The sequence below is a fragment of the Loxodonta africana genome, chromosome 27, assembly GCF_030014295.1.
Source record: "Loxodonta africana isolate mLoxAfr1 chromosome 27, mLoxAfr1.hap2, whole genome shotgun sequence".
Classification (NCBI taxonomy): domain Eukaryota; kingdom Metazoa; phylum Chordata; class Mammalia; order Proboscidea; family Elephantidae; genus Loxodonta; species Loxodonta africana.
In genome coordinates this window covers 30,386,388-30,408,699 of record NC_087368.1, presented here as the reverse complement: position 1 = coordinate 30,408,699, position 22,312 = coordinate 30,386,388, and positions in this window count along the sequence as shown.

Here is a 22,312-nt window from a genome sequence, read left to right as displayed (position 1 = left end):
TATCTTGTAATAAAGTGATTTTACTCTTAACACATCTAGAAGCTTCAAAAATACCAATTAAAAAAATGTGTCTCATTGTTTCTATTTGAATGTACTGTACAGAAAATTCAATTTAGAAAATTCAAGAGAACCAAAAAGTGGCCAAGTATTTTCCAGACTGTCCTTAGTGCGATGATGACAAGCAGCTAGGTAGAAGCAGGTGCAGAGCCATAGCGCTTGCCATGTATTGAGTAGGAATCCCAGAAGAGAATTCCACATTGCCCCTCGATATGGCATTTCCCATTTTCAAAGAAGGTTCAAGTCTGTTCAAAGTTTAGGACTCTCAGACTCAACAAGATCCTGATGGGGGTTGCTGCAGAGTTTGGAAGTGTATTGCCTGAACCAATATGTTCCTTTCATTGCGTGGGATTTTGCTTGCAACCAGCAGGCAGCCTAATGCTCTGGCCTGTTCCACGAGCCAGCCTATCCTGTCACATAGTCCATTGCCTTCGAGTTGATTTTGGCTCATAGTGACCCGATGGGTCAGAGTACAACTGCCCCATAGGGCTTCCAAGGAGCAGCTGGTGGATTCAAACTGCTGACCTTTTGGTTAGCAGCTAAGCTCTTAACTGCTGCATCATCAGGGCTCCTGTCACAGGAGATTTTAACTGCTTCTGTGGCAAGTGACCATCCTATCTGCTTTTACTGGCCATCTTGTGCCCTTGGTTTTCTTTGTGGCTTATGGAACCTGAGATTTCACAAATTCAAAAACTTCTAGGACAGTAAATTGCCCAGAATGTCACATGACTGTCACTAGCAGAGGCAAAATTTGGCAAAAATTCTTGCAAGACCAGAATGAAAACAGAGAAGACAAAAGGAAGAACAAAATGAAACTAGAATCCTTCAACAGATCTCGAAGAGCTCAACACAAGAAAGCAGGGCTGAAAATTCTAGAGGTTATTTACCTGGCAGTGGCTCCTGAGAAATTCATGGACAGGTGAGCCCAAACAGCCCTGCTTTGGTACTGAAGGCTGTCCTTGAGTCCTTGGGGGATCGCTGCAGACAGTGCACCTTTGAATTCCCACTTCTGATCACCAAGAAATGTCAAAGAGCAAACTCGAGCTTCTGTTAAAATTAAAGCAAAGAGATTTATTGAAGGAACAGAGCGATCTGGATCAGGCAGCACTTTGTGAGGAATGACAAAAGCACTCCAGCAAAAGGAATTTTTCACACAGTTTAAGTACAGAAAATCTAAGAATTTATAGGAAAAAAAATCTGGTTGGTTGACATATACAAAATTTTGATTTAGCGATTTAGCAGGCACCAGACAATTGCAAGCTCCCTTAAGCACTGTTTTGATAATCTTAGAGTTTGAGTCAGTTAACTGCTTGTTAACCTAAGGATATTTTGGGGGAACAGCCTGAGTGAGTACCCTTCCCAGGTGCATGCTGTGAGAGGAGGGGAGGAGAAGAGAAGAGAGCTCAAAGCTACTGAGGTATTCTGGGTAGCTGGCTTTTGAGAGTCAGCTCAGAATGAGCAGTAAACAGCAAAAATGGAGTCTAGCCTACATCTTTGGCAGAAGCCTTTCGTTATGCTAGGCACCTAGATTTTTAGGGCTCATTCACAATTTTCCGGTACCCTGCAATCTCGTCATATATTAGTTCTTGACTCTGTTTTTAGGGGGTGAGTAAAATACAGTGAGTTATTCCATTTTTTTCATCTTTTTCTGTCCCTGACATGTTTTACTCTTCTCTTTCCTCATTTTGAGGAGATAAAATACACAGTTTCCTTGGACCCGATCCCACCTAATCCTTCAGCAGAAGGATTGATGTATTAATAAACAGCAACAACAACAAGAAAAACTACTGCCATTGAGTCAATTCCGACTCATAGTGACCCCATAGGGTTTCCAAGGCTGTAAATCTTTACGGAAGCAGACTGCCACATTTTTCTCCCATGGAACCATTGGTGGCTTCGAACTGACAACCTTTCAGTTAGTAGTTGATTGCTTTAACCACTGCACTAGCAGGGCTCCTTAGATGTATCGATAGCACCATGAATAATCAAGTTGTAGTGATTGATCTTTGTTTTCTAGGAATAAGTGAATCCAGTTAATTAATTTAGTGGACATTATGTGCCCAGATGAACAGAGTGATTCTGTTTTTCCTCTCGGAATCTTCTACTGGAATGGGGTTGTTGTTATTGTTTGTTGCTGCTGAGTCGATTCCGACTCATGGTGACCCAACGCATGCAGAGTAGAACTGCTCCATAGGCTCTTCAAGGCTGTGACCTTTTAGAAGCAGATGACCAGGCTTGTCTTCTGAGGCACCTTTGGGCTCGAACTGCCAACCTTTCTGCTAGTAGTTGATCACTTAACCATTTGTGCCACACAAGAACTCCCTGGAGTCGGGTATTCTGAGTTAATGCCTCAGCCAACCCTCACAGAGGTCCCTGACCTTAGGAAACGCTTGGGACATTCCAGGAGTAGGAAGCTCGGCCACGGTGTCCCATCTTTTGCTAGAGGAGCCCTGAGTAGGTGAAGGGGAATCGGACAGCCTCAGTGGTCTCTCAAGCTGGTTGCGTATTGGAATCACCTTGGGCTCTCTGAGAAATCCTGATGACCAGACCACACCCAAGTATAATTAAATTAGAACTTTGAAAATTTGGCCAGGTGCTTTTGTTGTGCAGTTAAAACTGAGAACAACCATCTTAAGCAACTCCACTGGAACCTTCACACACCAGGGAAATGCTTTTATAAATAAACTGCCTTTTGATGGTGCTTTGTAATTACATCCCTTTAACATGTGATAACTGCTTCACTTTCTGCACTATTTTTTTAATTAATTCAATTTTGTTGAAGCATTAATTTGCATGAGGTAAAATGCACCTATTTTAAGTGTATAGTTCAGTGAGTTTTGACAAATATTTACACCCATGTAACCACCATCACAAGATACAGAACATTTCCATCATACTCGCAAGTTCCCTCCTGCTTCTTTGCAGTCAATCCCCTACGCAAACACTCTGTCTAGGAAACCAATGGTCTGCTTTCTGTCCCCCTAGCTTAGTTTACCTTACAGAAAGTTTTTATATAAGCGGGATCACAATGCATGTACTCTTTTGAGTCTGTCTTTGTTTGCTCAGCGTAGTGCTTTTGAGATTCATCCATGTTGTATTTATGAATAGTTCACTCTTTTTATTGCTCAGTAGCAATCCTTTGTATGAATATATCACAATTTGTTTATCCATTCTCCTGTTGATGGGCTTTTACCAACCTAATTTTAGTACCACCTTTTTATTGTAATTCTCTCCCCATTTTTCCACTCATAGGTATTTTACAGTGAAAACAGGGAAGGTAATATTTCACGAGAGGCTGTATTTTTCTATAAATTCCTGGGTCGAGTTCAAGCAACATGCTTAGAGGTAATTGGGCAAATTGCTGACTGTGATATAAAGTGGAGCCACCCAGCCACATCATCTGTTCTTCTGAGCTCTCAGAGCCGTTGGCTTAAGTGACCTCACAGGCACTGCTTGCCCCAGGCTATTTCATTGATTCTGGGTTGCTGTTTATTCCATTATAGTCAAGCTTAGTTATTTGCCAAGAGCTTAAGTGACTCATTTCATAATCTTTCTTTGGTGTCCTGCACTTAGCTTGTGTGTTTAATGATATCACAACAAAGGAATGGACAAGTTTAGCTATGTAGCTGATTCATAAACCCCTTAAAATATTTTAAAGCTACCAATTTTTCCTTACAGTTAGTTTTATAAAGCAGGCTGTCAGTACATGTGTATACATACACATACACACATAGCATATATATGATCTTTATCTATTGTTTCCAATTTATATTAGAAAGTATACACTTAACTATGTCAATAAAACCTCCTGTTGAACATTATTTTTACTGGCCGCATATTAATCTTCTGAGTGAATGTACCATAATTAACTTAATTATTCCCGTATAATTGAACTTTTAGGTTGTTGCCACTTTAATATAATATTAAAAAAAACTCCAAAGACCATATATGAGCACCTACATGTTTCTGGATTTTGTCTTTTTAACTACTGTTTAAATTTTTTTTAAAAAAACCTTCCACATCATGACCTTGAATTTTCTTCTTTTTTCTGTACAGCGAATAGATGTCTCTGCTAGGCCACTTACATTGATGTTCATTTCTAGGAAGTTTTCTGATGTCTAGCAGCTCCGGAGAAAATCCATTGACCCTTCAGTATTCTTGGACTTATGTTACAAAGACCATTACTTTTCAAGCTTTTTAGTAAGCCTTCTGCCACCAAGCCGAAGACCATCAATGTTAAAGGTAATATTCCACATCACAAATCTTGATGCTGCACAAAGCAACTGTAGGTCAGGTCACAGTACAATGGAATATGGAATTGGGTAATAAGAAAGCTCACCATTCTAGAAAAATCTCCAGTGATATCCAATGATAAATGTTTTTCATTCTGTAAACTGTCATAGAGCTGGCCATTATGTTTGCAGTGAGTGAATTTATTTTTCACGTATTGTTTACCATTTATAACAATCAGCTATTGTTCTACAGTATGAAACAAATAGGAAATTTAAATAATGCATGGGATATTTCCGCTCCAGGTTTTAGCTGGTTGTAGGCAGATCTCCCAATGATAATTTCATTCTAAAACTTTGTCCTGTTGCCTCAAACAGGATTTTTTTCTAAGATCTCAGGCAGGTGGAGAAAATCAGTGTGTCACAACTGAATTTGCATATAGTTTTTATGATCCAGGAAACAAGTTCTCTGGCAATGGTCAAGGCAAAAAGCTTTTTTCCCCGCCCCCCTAATCTGGGTATGGAAACCCTGGTGGCATAGTGGTTAAGGGCTACAGCTGCTTACCAAAAAGTTGGCAGTTTGAATCCACCAGGTGCTCATTAGAAACCATATGGAACAGTTCTACTCTGTCCTATAGGGTCGCTGAGTTGGAATCAACTTGATGGCAATGGGTAATCTGAGTATTGTAAATTATACGTGTATTTATTTTCTTGTCAGATCCTTTGCTGAGATGGTCAGTAATATAGAGATGAGGAAAATATAGGAACAGTAGCCAGAAAAAAAAAAAAAAAAGAAGCTTAGGAGAAATATTTACTCTTTTCGTATATCATTATTTAGACATTAAGGGATCAGAGATTAAACATGTTTCCTATGCCAAAAAGAGATCTCTAGGAGACAAAGAGTATGAGTCATTCCTGCCAGGAGGCTACTGGAGAAGGTATTATCCTAACTCTGTATAAACTGATCCAAATCCCGGACTCGCCCCCAAGCTGCACATGGGTAGAAGAGAACCAAAGAAGCACAACAAAGGCTTTTGAGAACTGAAAAACAATATAAATCACTGTCTGAGTCCCAGGTCAATCCCTGAGTGGCACACGAATGCGTCAGACCCTAATATCATAGTGAAAGCTTTGAAAACTGAACTGACATTGGAATCACCATTAACAGCAGGCAAGGAAAAACTTGATGTCTGAACCTAACCGAGTTGATTGCCTACCACAAACGACAGTAACAACAACTCAACAATCTCCTGGGGATTCAAATAGGATCTACAGTCTCACAAGGTAATATTCAAAATGTCTAAGATAGGAAACAACCTAATATTACTCAACAAAAAAGAACCAGAAAAATTTGCCCTAAATTTTGAAGAAGACACCCAGATGCCAAACCTGAAATTACGCAGGAGTTACAATTATCAGACTTTAAAGTGATGTAAAGGAGAACAAAAGATCTCAGCATGAAAGTAGAAACTGAAAAAAAAAAAAGAACCAATTAGAATATCTTTTAATCACGGTAAATATATAGTTAACAAAGCATTTGCCATTTCTACACTCTTCATGTGTACACTTTGGTGACATTATGTTCATCACATTGTTCAACCATCATTAACCATCCTCAAGTTTTTCATCACCCTTTAAATATAAATTTTAAAAATGAAAAATATAATATTTGAAACAAAAAATTCACTGAATGAGCTTAGTAGCAGAGTGGAAATGGCAGATTAGAGAATCTGTAAACTTAAAGGTAAATGTTGTTAGCTGCTGTCAAGTCGAATGAGACTTATAGTGACCCTGTGTACAACAGAACAAAACACTGTCAGGTCCTGCACCAATCTTCACAATTGTTGCTATGTTTGAGCCCATTGTTGCAGCCACTGTGTCACTCCATCTAATTGAGGGTCTTTCTCTATTTCACTGACCCTCTACTTTACCTGGAAACCCTGGTGGCGTAGTGGTTAAGTGCTACGGTAGCTAGCCAAAAGGTCTGCAGTTCAAATCTACTGGGCGCTCCTTGGAAACTCTGTGGGGCAGTACAACTCTGTCCTATAGGGTCACTATGAGTCAGAATCAACGTGATGGCAACAGGTTTTTTCTTTTCTACTTTAGTAAGCATGATGTCCTTCTCCAGGGACAGGTTCCTCCTGACAATACGTCCAAAGTATGTGAGAGGAAGTTTCTCCAACCTTGCTTCTAAGGAGCATTCTGGCTGTACTTCTACCAAGACAAACTTGTTCATTTTTCGGGAAGTCCGTGGTATATTCAATATTCTTCACCAACACCATAATTCAAAGGCATCAATTCTTCTTCAGTCTTCCTTATTCATTGTCCAGCTTTCACATGCATATGAGGTAACTGAAAACACTATGGCTTGGGTAAGGCGCACCTTAGTCCTCAAGGTGACATTTTTGCTTTTCAACACTTTATAGAGGTCTTTTGCAGCAGATTTGCCCAATGCAATATGTCGTTTGATTTCTCGACTGTTGCTTCCATGAGCGTTAATTGTGGATCCAAATAAAATGAAATCCTTAACAATGTCAATATTTTCTCCATTTATTGTGATGTTGCTTATTGGTCCATTTATGAGGATTCTTGTTTTCTTTACGTTGGGGTGTAATCCATACTGAAGGTGCAGTCTTTCATCTTCATTGGTATGTACTTCAAGTCCTCTTAGCTTTCAGCAAGCAAGTTTGTGTCATCTGCTTATTGCAGGTTGTTAATGAGTCTTCCTCTAATCCTGATACTGCATTCTTCTTCACATAGTCCAACTTCTCAGATTATTTGCTCAGCATACAGACTGAATAGGCATGGTGAAAGGATACAACCCTGACACACACCTTTCTTCACTTTAAACCATGCAGTATCCCCTTGTTCTGTTTGGATAGGTTCCTTATGAGCACAATTAAGTGTTCTGGAATTCCCATTCTCCACAATGTTATTCGTAATTTGTAACAATTCCACACAGATGAATGCCTTTGCATAGTCAATAAAACGCAGGTAAACATCTTTCTGGTATTTTCTGCTTTCAGTCAAGATCCATCTGACATCAGCAATGCTATCTCTTGTTCCACATCCTCTTCTGAATCCAGTTTGAATTTCTGGCATTTCTCTATGTACTGCTGCAACCACTTTTGACTTATCTTCAGCAAAGTTTTACTTACATGTGATATTTAATGATATAGTCGAATCATTTCTGCATTCTGTTGGGTCACCTTTCTTTGGAATGGGCACAAATATGAATCTCTTCTAGTGGGTTGGCCAGGTAGCTGTCTTCCAAATTTCTTGGAATAGACGAGAGACATGAGCACCTCCAGTGCTGCGCCCGTAGGTTGAAACATCTCAACTGGTATTCCATCAATTCCTAGAGCCTTGTTTTTGCCAATGTCTTCATTGCAGCTTGGCCTCTTCCTTCAGTACCATCAGTTCTTGATCATATGCTACCTATTGAAATGGTTGAGTATCCACCAATTCTTTTTGGTTCAGTGACTCTGTGTATTCCTTCCATCTTCTTTTGATGCTTCCTGCATCATTCATTATTTTATCTATCCAAAACAAACCAAACCCTTTGCCGTCGAGTTGATTCCAATTCATTTCAACCCTATAGGACAGAGTAGAACTGCCCCATTGAGTTTCCAAGGAGCATCTGGTGGATTCGAACTGCCAACCTTTTGGTTAGCAGTTGTAGCATTTAACCACTAAGCCACCAGGGTTCCATTTTGTCTATAAAATCCTTCAATATTGCAACATTGTAATATTATAACATTATGGCTTTAAGAGTGCCAGGGAAAGGGCAGTTATGTAAAAGGCAGCATAGAAATAATAATTGTTTCCAATGACAGAGCTGAATTGAGTCAGGACCTGTGGCCCGAATGAGGGAAACAGTCTTCTCCAGTGGGAGACACCTGTGTCAGCAAACAGTTTCACAGAAAGTGATTAAGGAGGGACACTGTTTCAGAGGAACGCGCCTGTCTACAGAGGCTGGAAATGATGGCTCAGGGCTTTTGAACTCCTGCCACTCAGCTTCCTTCCTGGCTTGTCTGAAGGATGCTTTTCATTTGCTGTGTCTGTTTGGCTCCACAGGAGCAGAGGGAAGTTTCCGGAGACTTAGGTTCAAAAATTCAGGAGGCATTCCTTCATCTTACCTTCATCCCCAGCAGCTGCCACTCCTGCTCTCTCGTCATTCATTGATGGGGTGGTCATGGGAGAAATCTGCAGCTCCCTGTAAGACGCTGCAGTGTCAGCTTAGCCATCACCCCCCTGAAGCCCTGGTAATTGTCTGACAATAGGGAGGGTGAGCAGGGACAGAGATTCCTGCGTGGACCCCGAGCTTAAGTGCAGAAAGAGACGGGAGAGGGAAAGTCTCCCGTCTCTTTCTACGCTTATCTCTTCCTGCCTTTCTGTTTTCTCCCCACCCACCACCCACCCCTGCTCCATTTGTTTCCAAAGTAATAACCTACTTCTCTCCAATTTCCTGAACGTGATAATCATTTTTGCCAGGCCCAAGAGACATTCAAGTTAATGAAATTCCTGTCAATAAAAGGAGGAAATTTATTAAATGGAAATTATGCTTAAAGATGACAGAGAGCATCACTCAAGGCTAAGGGTTGAGAAGAATAATAACATTGTTGTGAGGACTGGTTTGTTTGGCAGAGCTTGTATTAAGCATCAGTAGGTGCTTATGCAGAGACTCCTTGCCTGATGCAGCAGACGGGAGAGGTGGTAGAGGTTGGGGTTCAAGAGCCCAGAATCTGGAGTCAGAGAGGATCCTGTCTATGGTGTGGACAAGCTGTGTGACCTTAAGAACGTTACTTAATCTCTCTATCTCCATTTCCTCATCCACAACATGGGACTATTTATAAAATCCTACCCTGTGGAGTTATTGTCATATTAAAAAAGATTAATTTATATCATGTGCTTAAGACCAAAAAACCAAAACCTGTTGCTGTTGAGTTGATTCTGACTCCTAGTGACCTTCTAGGACAGAGTAGAACTGCCTTTTAGGGTTTCCAAAGAGCAGCTAATGGATTGGAACTGCCGACCTTTTGGTAAGCAGCTGTAGCCCTTAACCACTCTGCCACCAGGGCTCCCTACTTCAGACAATGCCTAGAATATAGTAAGTCTGTTATAAATATTTGCTGTTACTTTTAGCCTAAAATGAGGTAGTAACATAAATTTATGCACAACATTTTGCAAAATGTAAGATTAGAGATGATTCCTTGCAGAATAAAATGGCCACAGTATATAGAAAAGTTAAACTTGAAAATTCAGCTTTAAAAAAAAAACACCACTTTCAGAAGAAAATAGTACAGTAGGGGACAAAAAGAGAAGCCATAGTCAGAATGTAAATACTATAGTTATTTCACATAATAGTTGAAAAATAAAATCAAGATGATGATAATGATAATTTAGCTGGATAGAACATAAAGTCCTCCCCCCACCCCCCTGCCATTGATGAATTTTTTTTTATCTTTCTGGTCACGTCCTGAAATGGTGTATGGAATCACAAAATGTGTCTCTTAGTGGCTACTCCAACCTTGGTTCCCATCACTGAGTAGAAATATTGCCTTTCAGGTGTGATTTAGTTGCCTGGGGAGCAGCTAAAATATAGCAAAGGTGACAGTTATCCTTAAGGGCACAGCCTGGATCTTGTTCATCTGTGTGTCTCCTGTACCCAGTTCAGGTGCACGTTACATGTACTATCGTATGACATTCAGTACGCAGTAGATGGTGAATGAACGACAACCAAAGTATTAAGTGAACACTTGGGGCAGTATGCTTAGCAGAACACACACACACACACACACACACACACACTGCTAGCTAATGATTATTGAGCACACCCATAAACCCGTAGCCTTTGAGTTGATTCCTACTCATAGCGACCCTATAGGACAGAGTAGAACTACCCCATAGGGTTTTCAAGGCTGTAATCTTTAAGGAACCAGACTGCCACATCTTTCTCTTGCAGAGCAGCTGGTGGGCTCAAACCATCAAAATTTCAGTTAGGATTTGAGTTCTTAACCACTGCGACACCAGGGCTCCTTTACTGAGTGCACACCATGTGTAATTGCTGTGTGAAGCACTCTACCTCATTTAATCCGCATCACAACCAGTTAGATAATACCCCACTTGTCTGAAGCCCACAAACCTTAAAATTGGATGTGCGTATACTCACATTACACCCAACTTCCCTCAGATCTCTCTTCCTATAGACTCCCATTCCTCTCCCTCTGGTATAGGAAGACAGCCACTAAAAGACTAATTTCCTAATACTAATTTTGGAATCACTATTTGGGGCACTGCCATATTGGCTCTAGCCTGGAAGGATGAAGTAGACAATTTAGTCACCCAGAAGCATTTAAAGACTAGTTATACAGCCTCGTTCTGGAGAGGGATGGGAGCTACAGAATGCAGGATTGCCTAATTAACTCCTGCTTCAAAGTGCTACCATGTTGTATGAGTAAATGAGCAGGGTTGTTAGTGCATTGTACATTATACAGTGACCATAACCATTGCCGCTGAGTCGATTCTGATCCACAGTGACCCTATAGGACAGGATAGAACCACCTCATTGGGTTTCCAAGGAGCACCTGGTGGATTTGATCTGCCAACCTTTTGGTTAGCAGCCATAGCTCTTAACCACTATGCCACTAGCATAGTTACTTGGGTTACCTGGACAATGAGCCACATAGGACCAGGACCCCCTTTCTCCCAGTAGAAGAGGCTACATCTAAGATCAGCTTCCTATAGGACCAAGGCCTTCCATCATCTCAAGAGCCAGATTTTCCCAGGTATAGAGCAGATGGCTTTCTCAGATAACTGATAAACAGCTGGCATCTCAAATCCAGACCACTCGACAATAAGCATTCTCTGTCCCCCAACTCCAGCAATGTAAAAATAAAGAGCCAAAGAGAGGGAAGGTGCTTCTGGAAGAAGCCCACATTGTGTTTCATAGGTGCTCTGTATCCATTTAGATCCTCTAGAAAGGAGACATCAAGACCCAGTTACAAGTGCAAGAGATTTATTGGGGACAATGTCCATGAAAGATGAGCAGAGAAGAATCAGGAGACGCAGGGAAAGCCTTCAGACCACAATGTGGATCCGACATCTGTGTAAAGAGAGGAGAAAGGAAGGCAGATTGAGGAAGAAGAACCTCAGACTCTGGTGCCAAGGTCATCTTGGCCAGTCCAATGGGGAAGTTCAGCACAAAGATTGCCCCTAGTGAAGTTCCACATTGGTCAGAAATGGCCACCTCCCAGGACAAATCTAACGGTCAGTCACTGGCTGGGAGCTGCTCAAGGAGATCTTGGCCTCGCTCTGGTAGATCCCAAGGCTGTGAAAGAGGAGGCTGTACTCCTTGTGGCAGGTCTCTGTTGAGGTGACGTCTGAGAGGTGCGCCTCCTTGCTCACCTCACTGGCCTCTGCCTTCCACGGGTTGACCACAGGCTGGATTAGGGTATGCATTTCTATATTGCTGACTCTGCCCTTTTGAATTTTCCTTTTCCTCAATAAAATCTACACCTTAACCTTCATTATGAGAGCTTGTAGAATTGGTTCTGAAACTTGGTGCATAAATAGGGTAGAGGTGTGAGACCCACCCATCCGGCACGATGTATTAACCCAAGTGAAAAGGCCATTATTCCTGACTTCCCCGATATCCAGAGGCCACAATTCTGAATCTGAGCCTGTGGAGAAGCAGCACTGCAGCGCCCGTTTGTACCCACCATACCCGTGGTAAGCTGGGTCTCCACTTTAAAAATATTCCAACAGCCCATAGAAGGAGCTCCTAGGTACATGTTGATGGAATTGAAGCCACAAAGATGGTCAGCTTCCGTGCAGTGGCATCCGTTTAAGTACAATTTGCAGAGAATTTATGAGTGATAGGATGAATGATTGCATGTGGTGAAAAAGGCAGTGTTTTTCATACTCTCCAAGGACAGAAGTAGATAAGGCTCGAGAGCGTCGTAGTGATTGTTATTACAAAACCACAATGAAATACCACTTCATACTCACTAGCATGGCTGTTACCAGAAAAACAAAAAACAAGTGTTGGAGAGGGTGTGGCGAAATTGGAGCCCTCATCCATTACTTGCGGAATTGCAAAATGTGCAGCCGCTGAGGAAAACGGTGCTTTGTCAAAAAGTTAAACATGTAATTGCCCTATGACCCAGCAATTCGCCTCCTAGGTATATACCCAAAAGACCTGAAAGCAGAAGCTCAAAATAACGTTCTCTGCGGCATTACTCACGACAGACAAAAGGTGGAAACAACCCAAGTATCCATCAGCACGTGAATGGATAAACAAAATGCGGCATGTTCATACAATGGAGTATTATTCAGCCACAAAGAGAAATGATGTTTTGATAAATAATACAACATGGATGAACCTTGAAAACATTCTGCTGAGTGAAATCAGTCAAACACAAAAGGACAAATATTGTGTGATCCCACTTATTTGAAAGATCTAGATCAGGTAAATGCAGAGGCCAAAGTTTGTTAGTGGTTATCAGGGGCTAAGGGAAGGGGAAGAGAAGGAGGAAGTGCTTAAGGGCACTGAGTTTCTGTTTGGGGGATGAAATAGATAATGATGATAGCTGCGAAACACGGTGAATGGAATTATTGCCACTGAATTTTACACTTAAAAATGGTTAAAATGGAATTATATATATATATATATAAATAAATAAAGATCAGCGTTTGACAGGGGCTTGGGGGAGGGAGGGGAACACAGGACATTTTTAGGGTAGTAAACTATTCTGTATGATACCGTAATGGTGGATACGCGACATTATGCATCTATAATGTCAAAATCCATAAAACAGTACAGCACAAAGAGTAAACCCTAATGTAAACTATGGACTTGAGTTAAAAATAATATATCAATACTGGCTCACCAACTGTAACAAACGCAAGATACTGCTACTGCTACTGGTACTACTAACCCATTGCTGTCTAGTCATTTGGACTCATAGTGACCCTGCAGGATACAGTGGGATTTCCAAGGAATGGCCAGTAGATTCGAACTGCTGACCTTTTTGTTAGCAGCTGAGCTCTTAACCACTTCACCACCAGGACTCCACTAGTACTACTACCAACTTCTAATGGGGGAAACTGCATGGGGGGGAGAGAGTATAAAGGAACTCTGTCCTATCTGCTCATTTTTTTTTGTAAACCTGATAAAAGAAAAAAAAAATGCCATGTATGTAATTATGTTCATTTTTTCCCATACAGTTATGTGTATGTGTTTTTATATATACAGAGAGAAATCAAATTAAATTAAAAATGATAATTTAACAAATCAGCAAGGTAGCACTCTTCACTTTAATTTATGGATAAGAAGATTGACTTTTTCTCACTTAGTAAATGGTGAAGCCTGTTTCCATCCCAGCCTGACTGTCAAGCTCATCTTCTTTGAAATGCCCCTGCAGCATCTTAATTGCTGCAGCATTTTAGTGCTCGTATTTCTGTTACAAGTACTTGTTTATACTCTGCCTTATTTTTAGTCTTTGATATTCCCTGAGGTTCTCACTCTTTCACTGAATAGACTGGTAATGATGACCTCTTACTATGTGCAAGGCACTCTTCCAGCGTGTTATATATGTTAGTTCATTTCAACCTCAAAGCAACCTGTGAGGTAGATAGTATACCAGCTCCATTTACAGAGGAGGAGGCTGAGATCCAGAGATTGCTCCACATCACTGAACCAGTAAGCAACAAAGCTGAGATTAGAACCTAGAAAGCTTATTTTTCCAGGCCAGACAATACTGCCTCAGATCAGTGGTTCTCAACCTTTACAAAAAACTGGGATATTTGTCAAGAATATCAATATCTGTTCCAGTTTAGGAATGACTCAATGGCTTCATGGTTGTTATCGGCAGTTGCTGTCCAGTTCATTCCGCCTCATAGTGACTCCACGAGTGCAGAATGGAACTACTTCGTGGGGTTTTCAAGGCTGTGACTTTTCAGAAGCAGATCACCAGGCCTGTCTTCCGAGGCACCACTGGGTAAGTTTGAACCCTCAACCTTTGAGTTATTAGTTGAGTGCTTAACTATTTGCACCACTAGGGACTTCAAGTTCATTTTGACAGACATCCCACATAATACAGATGTATGATTTGGGAGCACTCTTTGAGAAACTCTGAGCGTTATAAAAGGGGGGAGGGAGGCAACAAAAGAAAAACAAAGGTGAAGAGAATTGTGGGTGTACCATCAGCCCCAAAAGCAGTAATATCAGAAAATAGGATTAGATTTCCAGAAATCTAGGGGACTTGGCATTTGAATTATACTGCAATTAAATCCTCCCCGTGACTGAGTGGTATGATCCTTGTAATGAGGCTGCCTGAAGATGCAGGTATTTATGGTTCTGAGACACCCCCAACCACAGAGGTCAGGGGAGGGGAACAGCACTGCTCAGCCATCAGGCTGCTGTTTTTCCCCCTGCGGTGATTATTGCTGAGCGGCCTGACAGCCTTCTAACAACACTCAGGAGTCCACAGCTCCCTGGTGGGCCTGTGCCAGCCACCTCCAATACAGCCAAAGGCAGCAGCCATTTGTTTTCTGACAGCCCCTCCTACTTTCACGTACTAGGGTTTTAGTTTTGTGGGTGGACACTAAAGAACAGGGGAATACATATGAATCTCTGGAAGGAGTAGCTCTTGGCATTAAGCAGGCAGCCAGCTGGTCATGGGCTTACAGTGGGCCAGAGGGTGCCCATGGATGCTCTTTTGAGGGAAGAAGGTGGCAGCTGGGCAAATATGGGGAAATGTCTGCAGGCCAGAGGTCTAGGGGTTCATCTGATTCCATCTGCTCTCATTTGCTCTCCATGACAAATGCCACTTGGCCCGACTTCCTTGACCTCTTCTTAGGAAGTCAAGTTTCCCAATATCTCAAGAGCAGTGGTGCTTATAAAAATCCAGATGCCCAGGCTGCATCCCACACCAACCTCTGGGGACCTAGGAATCAGTATATTAGAAAACTCTCCAAGCGATACCAATGTGCATGCAAATTTGAGAGCAAGTCAACTGGTATGACCATCTCACCAAAGACAGTTCCTGCTACACCTTTCAAAATAATTAGAAAACTCTTATATAATGTTTAATATAAGAAATAATGTTTCTATTTAAAACCATATCTGTTTAAAAAGAGAGAAAGAATTCTATTTAACCAGGAGTTTGCTGCAACCCAAGTCCCTGGGTGGTGCAAACGATCTGATCTCAACTACTAACCTGAAGGTTGGGGGTTCAAATCCACCTAGTGGCTCTGTGGAAGAAAAGCCCTGGCACTCTGCTTCCATAAAGATTACAGCCAAGAATACCCTATGGAGCAGTTCTACTCTACAACACATGGGATTGCCATGAGTTGGAACCGACTCGACGGCAATAGGTTTTGTTTGTTTTTCTGCAATCCTAGATGCTCTTTAGAATCACCTTGGCATAAATGAAAACAAACAAATACAAAAACAAAACAATGTCCAGACCCTACTCCAGAACAATTAAATTAGAATTGCAAGGTGTGGGGCTTGAATATACATAATCAAAAAACAAAAACAAAAAACACCTAGGTGATCTATGCTGCTCAGGGTTGAGAACCACTGTGTTGAATGGAAGATGCTCTTCTTCAGGGTTCTATGGATCCTTGGTACTAACTGCTAGAGGAGTGGTCCTTTGGTCCAGGTGAACGTTTTAGTGGGCTTTGGAGATGCAAAGCAAAAGCTTAGCCAGGACCGTACAGCCCTGGACTTGAAGATAGAATAAATGTACCATTACCTATTCTGAGGGTGAGGTCTTGGAGCAAAACTAGATGTAAAATTCTATGATAGGTATTTTTTTTTTCTTTTGGAATCACTTTAAAGATGCCAATTCATTGTTTTCTGGCTTTCGGGCTTTCTGACAAGAAGTCAATAATATCTTATAATTTTCCCCCTTTATGTAACTTGTCTTTTGTATGGTTGCTGTCAAGTTTTTCTCTAGCTTTGGTTTCCAGCAGTTTGACTACAAAGTGCCAAGGTGGAATTTTTTTTTGTATTTACCGTCTCAGGATTCTCTGAACTTTCGACATGTGGTTTGATGTCTCCCATCAGTTTTGGAAAATTCTCAGCCTTTATTTCTTCAAATATTTCTTTGATTCCATTCACTCTCTCCTCTCCTGAAGCTGCAGTTATGTGTATGCTATGTCATTTGATCTGAGATGCTCTTCCATTTTTTAAAAAAATTATTGTTTTCTCTGGTGTTTCAGTTTGATAATTTCTTGTGACCTGATCTCAGCTTTATTAAACCTCTTCTGTTGGAGAAGATCCAGTCTGTTGTGAACCCCGTTGAATGAATTCTTCATTTCTAACATTGTACTTTTAACTTCCACAACTTAAATTAAATTCTTCTGTATAGTTGCTATGTTTGCTGGAATTTTCTATCCGTTGGCGCATTTGTCCACTTTTCTACTGTAAAATATTTACTGTAGTAATTTAAAAGTTCTTATCTAATAATTCTAACATCTATGTCATTGTTGGTCTGTCTGTTCCTATTAGTTTCTTTCTTTTTTCTTTTGATGAGATGTCACTTATTTTTTCTTTTCCACAGTTCTCATACTTTTTAAGTGAATATTAGGTATTTTGTGAAAGAGAAGAGGAGAGACTGAAGTAAATCATATTGATCCCTAGCAAAGCACACTGTATTGCCTCTGATAGAAAACTAGCATGAGGGACTAAATCAATCTGATTTGTGGCTGAGCTAGATCTGGGCTTTATTGAAGTTTTACTCAGGTTCAGGTGACCACTACCTTCAAATATTTGGAGGGCAGGATCAGGACTTTCCCTTCACCAGGACTTACAGTTTGAAAGCTCATGGGACGTGAGAGATCTCGTTACACTTTATAGACCATCTACCAGCTTCCTCAGTCATAGGGGATCTCTCACTGATTTATAGCCTAGTCTCTTGTTTATTAGGTCTTTGCTCTTTAGCCCCAAACTTGGCTCTCCTTGTCTCTGGATAGCTCTCTTCATCCTACAGCCCCACCCTCAGACTTTGGCAAGCTATTAAAGGGTATTTGACGAAGACGCCATGTGCCTGAGGGAGCCTCAGCTCTCTTGCCCTGCCCCAGTCTTCTGCAAGCTTCTGCTTTGACTTTGGAGAAGCCTCCCTATATTTAGAGGGCTCTATTGGCATTTCTTCCCTTACTCAAGCCTTTTTTTTATTGGTATTTCTGCCCTTACTCCAGCCTTCTGTGGCTTAGTACTTAGAGGAATGTATCATCTTTTCTGCCCTGCCCCAGCTTTTGGCATGTTACCACTGTGCACTAGGGGAGTGCTTATGGACAGGAGAAAGTGAATGAGGATGGACATGCTCTGTGACAGGGGCTGCTTAGGAATCTGATCTGCTGTGCGTGGTGTCACATGCAGGTAAATGTTTCTTAAACAGTCAGCTCGTTTCTCCTTACCCCCATCTATGGAGGATTGCTCCTCCTGCTTTGTCAGGGATAAAAGCATCTGTGGGCATCTTCTCAGCCAAACTCTTAAGCACTGCACCACCAGGGAGGGTTTATTCCTTTCTGGAATTTAGTTCTTTGAGGTTTCTGGGCATCCTTAGCTTTTGATGGATTCCAGAAAGTGACCATGGCCTCTTGCAACTTTCCACAGTTTAACTAGGGGTAGAAATCTTTTTGCTGGGGGTTACTTTAGTCCTGTTTCACAGGCAAAGAAACAGAATCACGAAAAGACAGAGCAACTTTGCAGAAGTCACTAAGTTAATATGTGGCTGAACATGTCTCATGAGATTCAGGAAACTGAGAAGGACTAGCTCATGACTGCCATTCTGTTGAACCAAAAATTCCTTCTGGTACTTTATCTCTCCCAACCCTCTTTCCCTCCCTATCTAACTTGGGTTTGCCGTCATTACAGATTTATTTGTTCATTTATTTGTCATAGCATTCAGGCCCTGCTATATGCAAAGGTCTGCTCCAGGTGTTGAGGATACAGCAGTGGACGAAATCAATAAGGAGCTTCCATTCTGATGAAGACCCTGAATATGCACAGATAAACAGGAAAATGAACAAGATCGATTCCTGTGATGATACATACTTGTTGTTGGGTGCTGTCAAGCTGGTCCCAATCATAGCCTGGCCCTGCACCATCTTCACAATAATAGATATTTTTGAGCCCATTGTTGTGGACGCTGTGTGAGTCCGTCCTGTTGAGGGTCTTAGAAGAAAGTAAAATTGGTTGGTATGCTGGGAGTAACTTGGAGTGAGGAGTTTTCATTTAAATCGGCAAATCAGAAAAACTTCTTCATAAGGAGATGACTTTTAAACTGAAGGTAAGTTATAAGGAGCCAGCTATGTGAACATCTGGGGGTAGAGTCCAGGCAGAAGATGCCCAAAGTAAAAGGCAGGAAAAGACTTGAAACGTTTTAGGAGCAGAGACACAGCCAGGGTGGCTAGACGACAGTAAGCAATGTGGAGAGAGGTGGGAGATGGAATTGGAGAAGTTTCAGGTCATCTAGGTTCTTGCCTAGATGGCAAGGTGTTTGGATATCATTTTGAATGTACTGGGAAGCCACAGAAGGATCTGCAGAAGGGAGGTTGACATGGTATGACTTAGATTTTAAGAAGTTTGGTCTGGCTGTGTGTGGAGAATGGATTGCACGGGAGAGGGAGTGGACAAAGAGAGGTCTATTAGGGGCTATTACAGCAATATTGGCAAGAAACTCCTGTAGTTGCAACTAGGGTGGTAGCGATAGAGTGAGAATTCAATGAATTTGCGAAATATTTGTAAAGTAAAGCTAAGGAATTTGTTGTTGGTTTACAGGTTCAGAGGTGAAGGAATAAGAAAATGTAGGAATCAAAGAGGATTTTTGGTTTTCAGCACAAAGACGTGACACCAACTGAGTTGGAAAAAATGTGAGTTGAGAGTTTTTTGCATGTTGGGGAGGGGCGGATCAAGTGTCCTGTTTGGCCATCTTGAGTTTCTTATGCCTTGTAGACATATAAGTGGAAATGTCAAAGAAGCAGCTGTATATGTGAGTTTGGTCCTCAGAGGAGAGCTCAGGAGTAGAAATATGAATTTGGGAGTCATTGACATCATCATTGGCCTGGGTGGTATTAAAGAGAGCATAGACAGAGACAAGCAGATGGCCTTGAGCTGGTGTCCAGAGGTGCTGTCCCAGGTTTGGAAGTCAAGCAAAGGAGGGGACACTAGCAAAGAAGGCTGAGAAGAAGCCACTGGGACAGGAGGAAAACTAGGAGAGTGTAATGTCACTGAAAGCCAAAAGAAGGGAGTAGTCCAAAAAAGAGAGAGTGGTCAATGTGCTGAGTTAAGAGAGGGTGAGTAAGATATGAACAGAAGAGTGACTATTGCATTTGGCAAGAAGGATGTTACTGGTAACCTTAACAAGTCCATTGCCAGTAGAATGGTTTGGACAGAAGTTCCTAAAGTTAGTTTCAGGAGGAAAAAAAAAAAAAAATAGGGTGAAGAAGCAGAGAGAGCCACTGTAGACAATTCTTTGGAAGCTTTGTTGTGATGGAAAATAATGAAATAGAACAGTAGCTATAGAAGAATATGTGATGAATTAAGGTTTTTTTTTCCCCCCCTAAAGATGGGAGATACTGGAGCATGACATTTGCTGATGGAAAAGGTCCATTAGAGGGAGTAACTGATAATGCAGAAGACAACGATGGATAATTGTATGACAAATGGAGTTTTTCATTTAGACAGCAGAGAAGGTAGTTCATCCATTGAATTAGGAGAGAAAGTAGAGAGAAAGCAGATAGTGGTTATATAAAGATGAGAACGTTCATGTCTAGTTTCTTCCCTTTTCTTAGTGATCTACATGTAAGGACATAAACCGAGAGAGTGGGAATTGTGGCTGATGAGTCCTGGTTGCCTTTTTATGTGGAAGCTGTGCAGCCATGGACATGGGCATTTTGCTTTAAGAGTTGACACAACCAGTAATTCACAGCAGGATGTGGATGGGGCGTGGCGCATGGATGAGTGTGAGCTGCATGATCGAGATTTACTCCAAAGACCAGGCTTTTTACTCCATCCCTTGGCATCACGTAAGATCTCAGTACCTTTGCATAATCCTAGGGAAGAGGGAGCCACAGGATAACTGAGGGTGATATTCCTGCAAGCTCAGTAGAAGGTAGGTTTGGAGGACGGTGTGATCTGTCAGAAGAGAGCTAAGAATCCTTGCAACCACCAGGGAAGCCTCAAGCTGGATGGGGAAGGGCTCTGCTGCCCTGGAGGGAGCTTGGTGGTGTTGACTATTGCTTCACTGATCCAGGCAGGTTTGAGCTGAGGCTCTGCCAAAGCAAGGTCTTAGGGCCTGGATGAAAGCTCTTGTTCCAGCCAGGGCTTTCTTAAGGATAGTCAGAAATATCAGTGCATGTGGGTGGAAAGAGCTGGCTGAGATTCTGTTATGGCTAAAGTCGTTTGTCAACTTGGCTGGGCCATGATTCTCAGTGATTTGGCAGTGGTATGATGTTGTGATCACTTCCATGATGAGATTTGGTATAATGTGATTCCCTCCATGATGGGATCTGCTGTGAGTAGCCAATCTGTTGAAAGGAAGTTTCCTTGGGTGTGCGGCCTGCATCAAACATAAGTGGATGTTTTGGCAAGGCTCAAGGGGCTTTGCTTGCAATAGATCCTGCAGCTGGCTCCTGTCCTCTGACCTCTGGTTTTTGGGACTTGAGCTAGTAGCTTACCTGCCACCTTTCCTGCCAACCTTGGGATTCGTCTGTCTTTGCAGCCTATGAAGAATAGCCCTACTGTTTGACCTGTCGATCTTGGATTCACTAGCCCATGCGGCTACGTGAATCAGGAGAAGCCTCTATCCTGACCCATGGGCTTGTGATGTTCCATCCTCTACAACTGTGTCAGCCATTTCCTTGATATAAATCTCTCGATGTGTTTATATATTTAGCTATATATTTATACACTTTACTGATTTTGCCTCTCTAAAGAACCCAGCCTAAGACAGATCTGGTCCCAGTAGGATAGAGCAATGGATTTGGGAGAGAGGCAGGGGTGATGGTGCTCAGAGAGACTTCTCTGAGCCAGTGGAATGGAGGGAAGGGAGACTTTTATAGAATGCTTGCAGCCAAGGCCATAGGAAGGAACAGGGCTTGTAAAGGTGTTAAGTTGTTCCACATAGACAAGAGGAAGGCTGAACTCTGCTCTAGGAGACATGCGGGGCAGGAAGTGGGTTTTGAGAACAGGACCTAGAAAATAGAAACAGAACAGTGAGTCCAGCTAGAGGAAGATAGTTGGAAGAAGGCAGGGAGGAACCCCTGGGATGTCTCCTGGAAACTGAGAGGATACTGACCTCGTCTGTGATGGAGGAGGTATGCAGGCTTATGGGTCAAATAGACCTGACCTGTTTGGCCAAAGATCCAAAGTAGAGTTTAGCTACTTCACAGCATATGAGCCTGAAGCCTAAGACCAAGAAGAATTGGTCACATTCAAAAATACTCCTCAGCCTGGCCATAAATCTAAATGCTGGGGATACACCCAACGACCCCACTGTGATACTAAAACTAAATTATACGTTGAGTTCCTAGCCTGGAATACCATGATTTTTCTGTCTCAGACAGGTGTTCATTAAAGATCACTTGGCAACCCCTGAAACACAGACTTTCACACTTCAATAGCTAAGAGCTTGAACGCATTTCCTTCTGTCATTGCTCTGGATTTTGGCTTCAGGCTTAAATTTGTGGAGATGGAGAAAAAATGACTGTTCCTATGGGTGCTTGGTAGTACTTTTTTTTAAAGTGGTTTTCATTATAAAAGTGATAAATGGTTATTAAAAACGTGAGGAAAATACAGAAAAAAAATGGAAGGATAAATGCATTCCCAGTTCAGTCCAGCTACCAAACTTAGAGATTATTAAAGTTTTGGTATTTTCTTTCAGTCTTATTTATAGTGAAACCTGTGAGAACCGGAACTTGACCAGACTGCCTTGTTTTTCTGGGTCTCGCAAGTTTTCCGCCTTTGACATGGTTCAGCCTTAGCAATTTTCTATCACTATTAGTGGAAAATA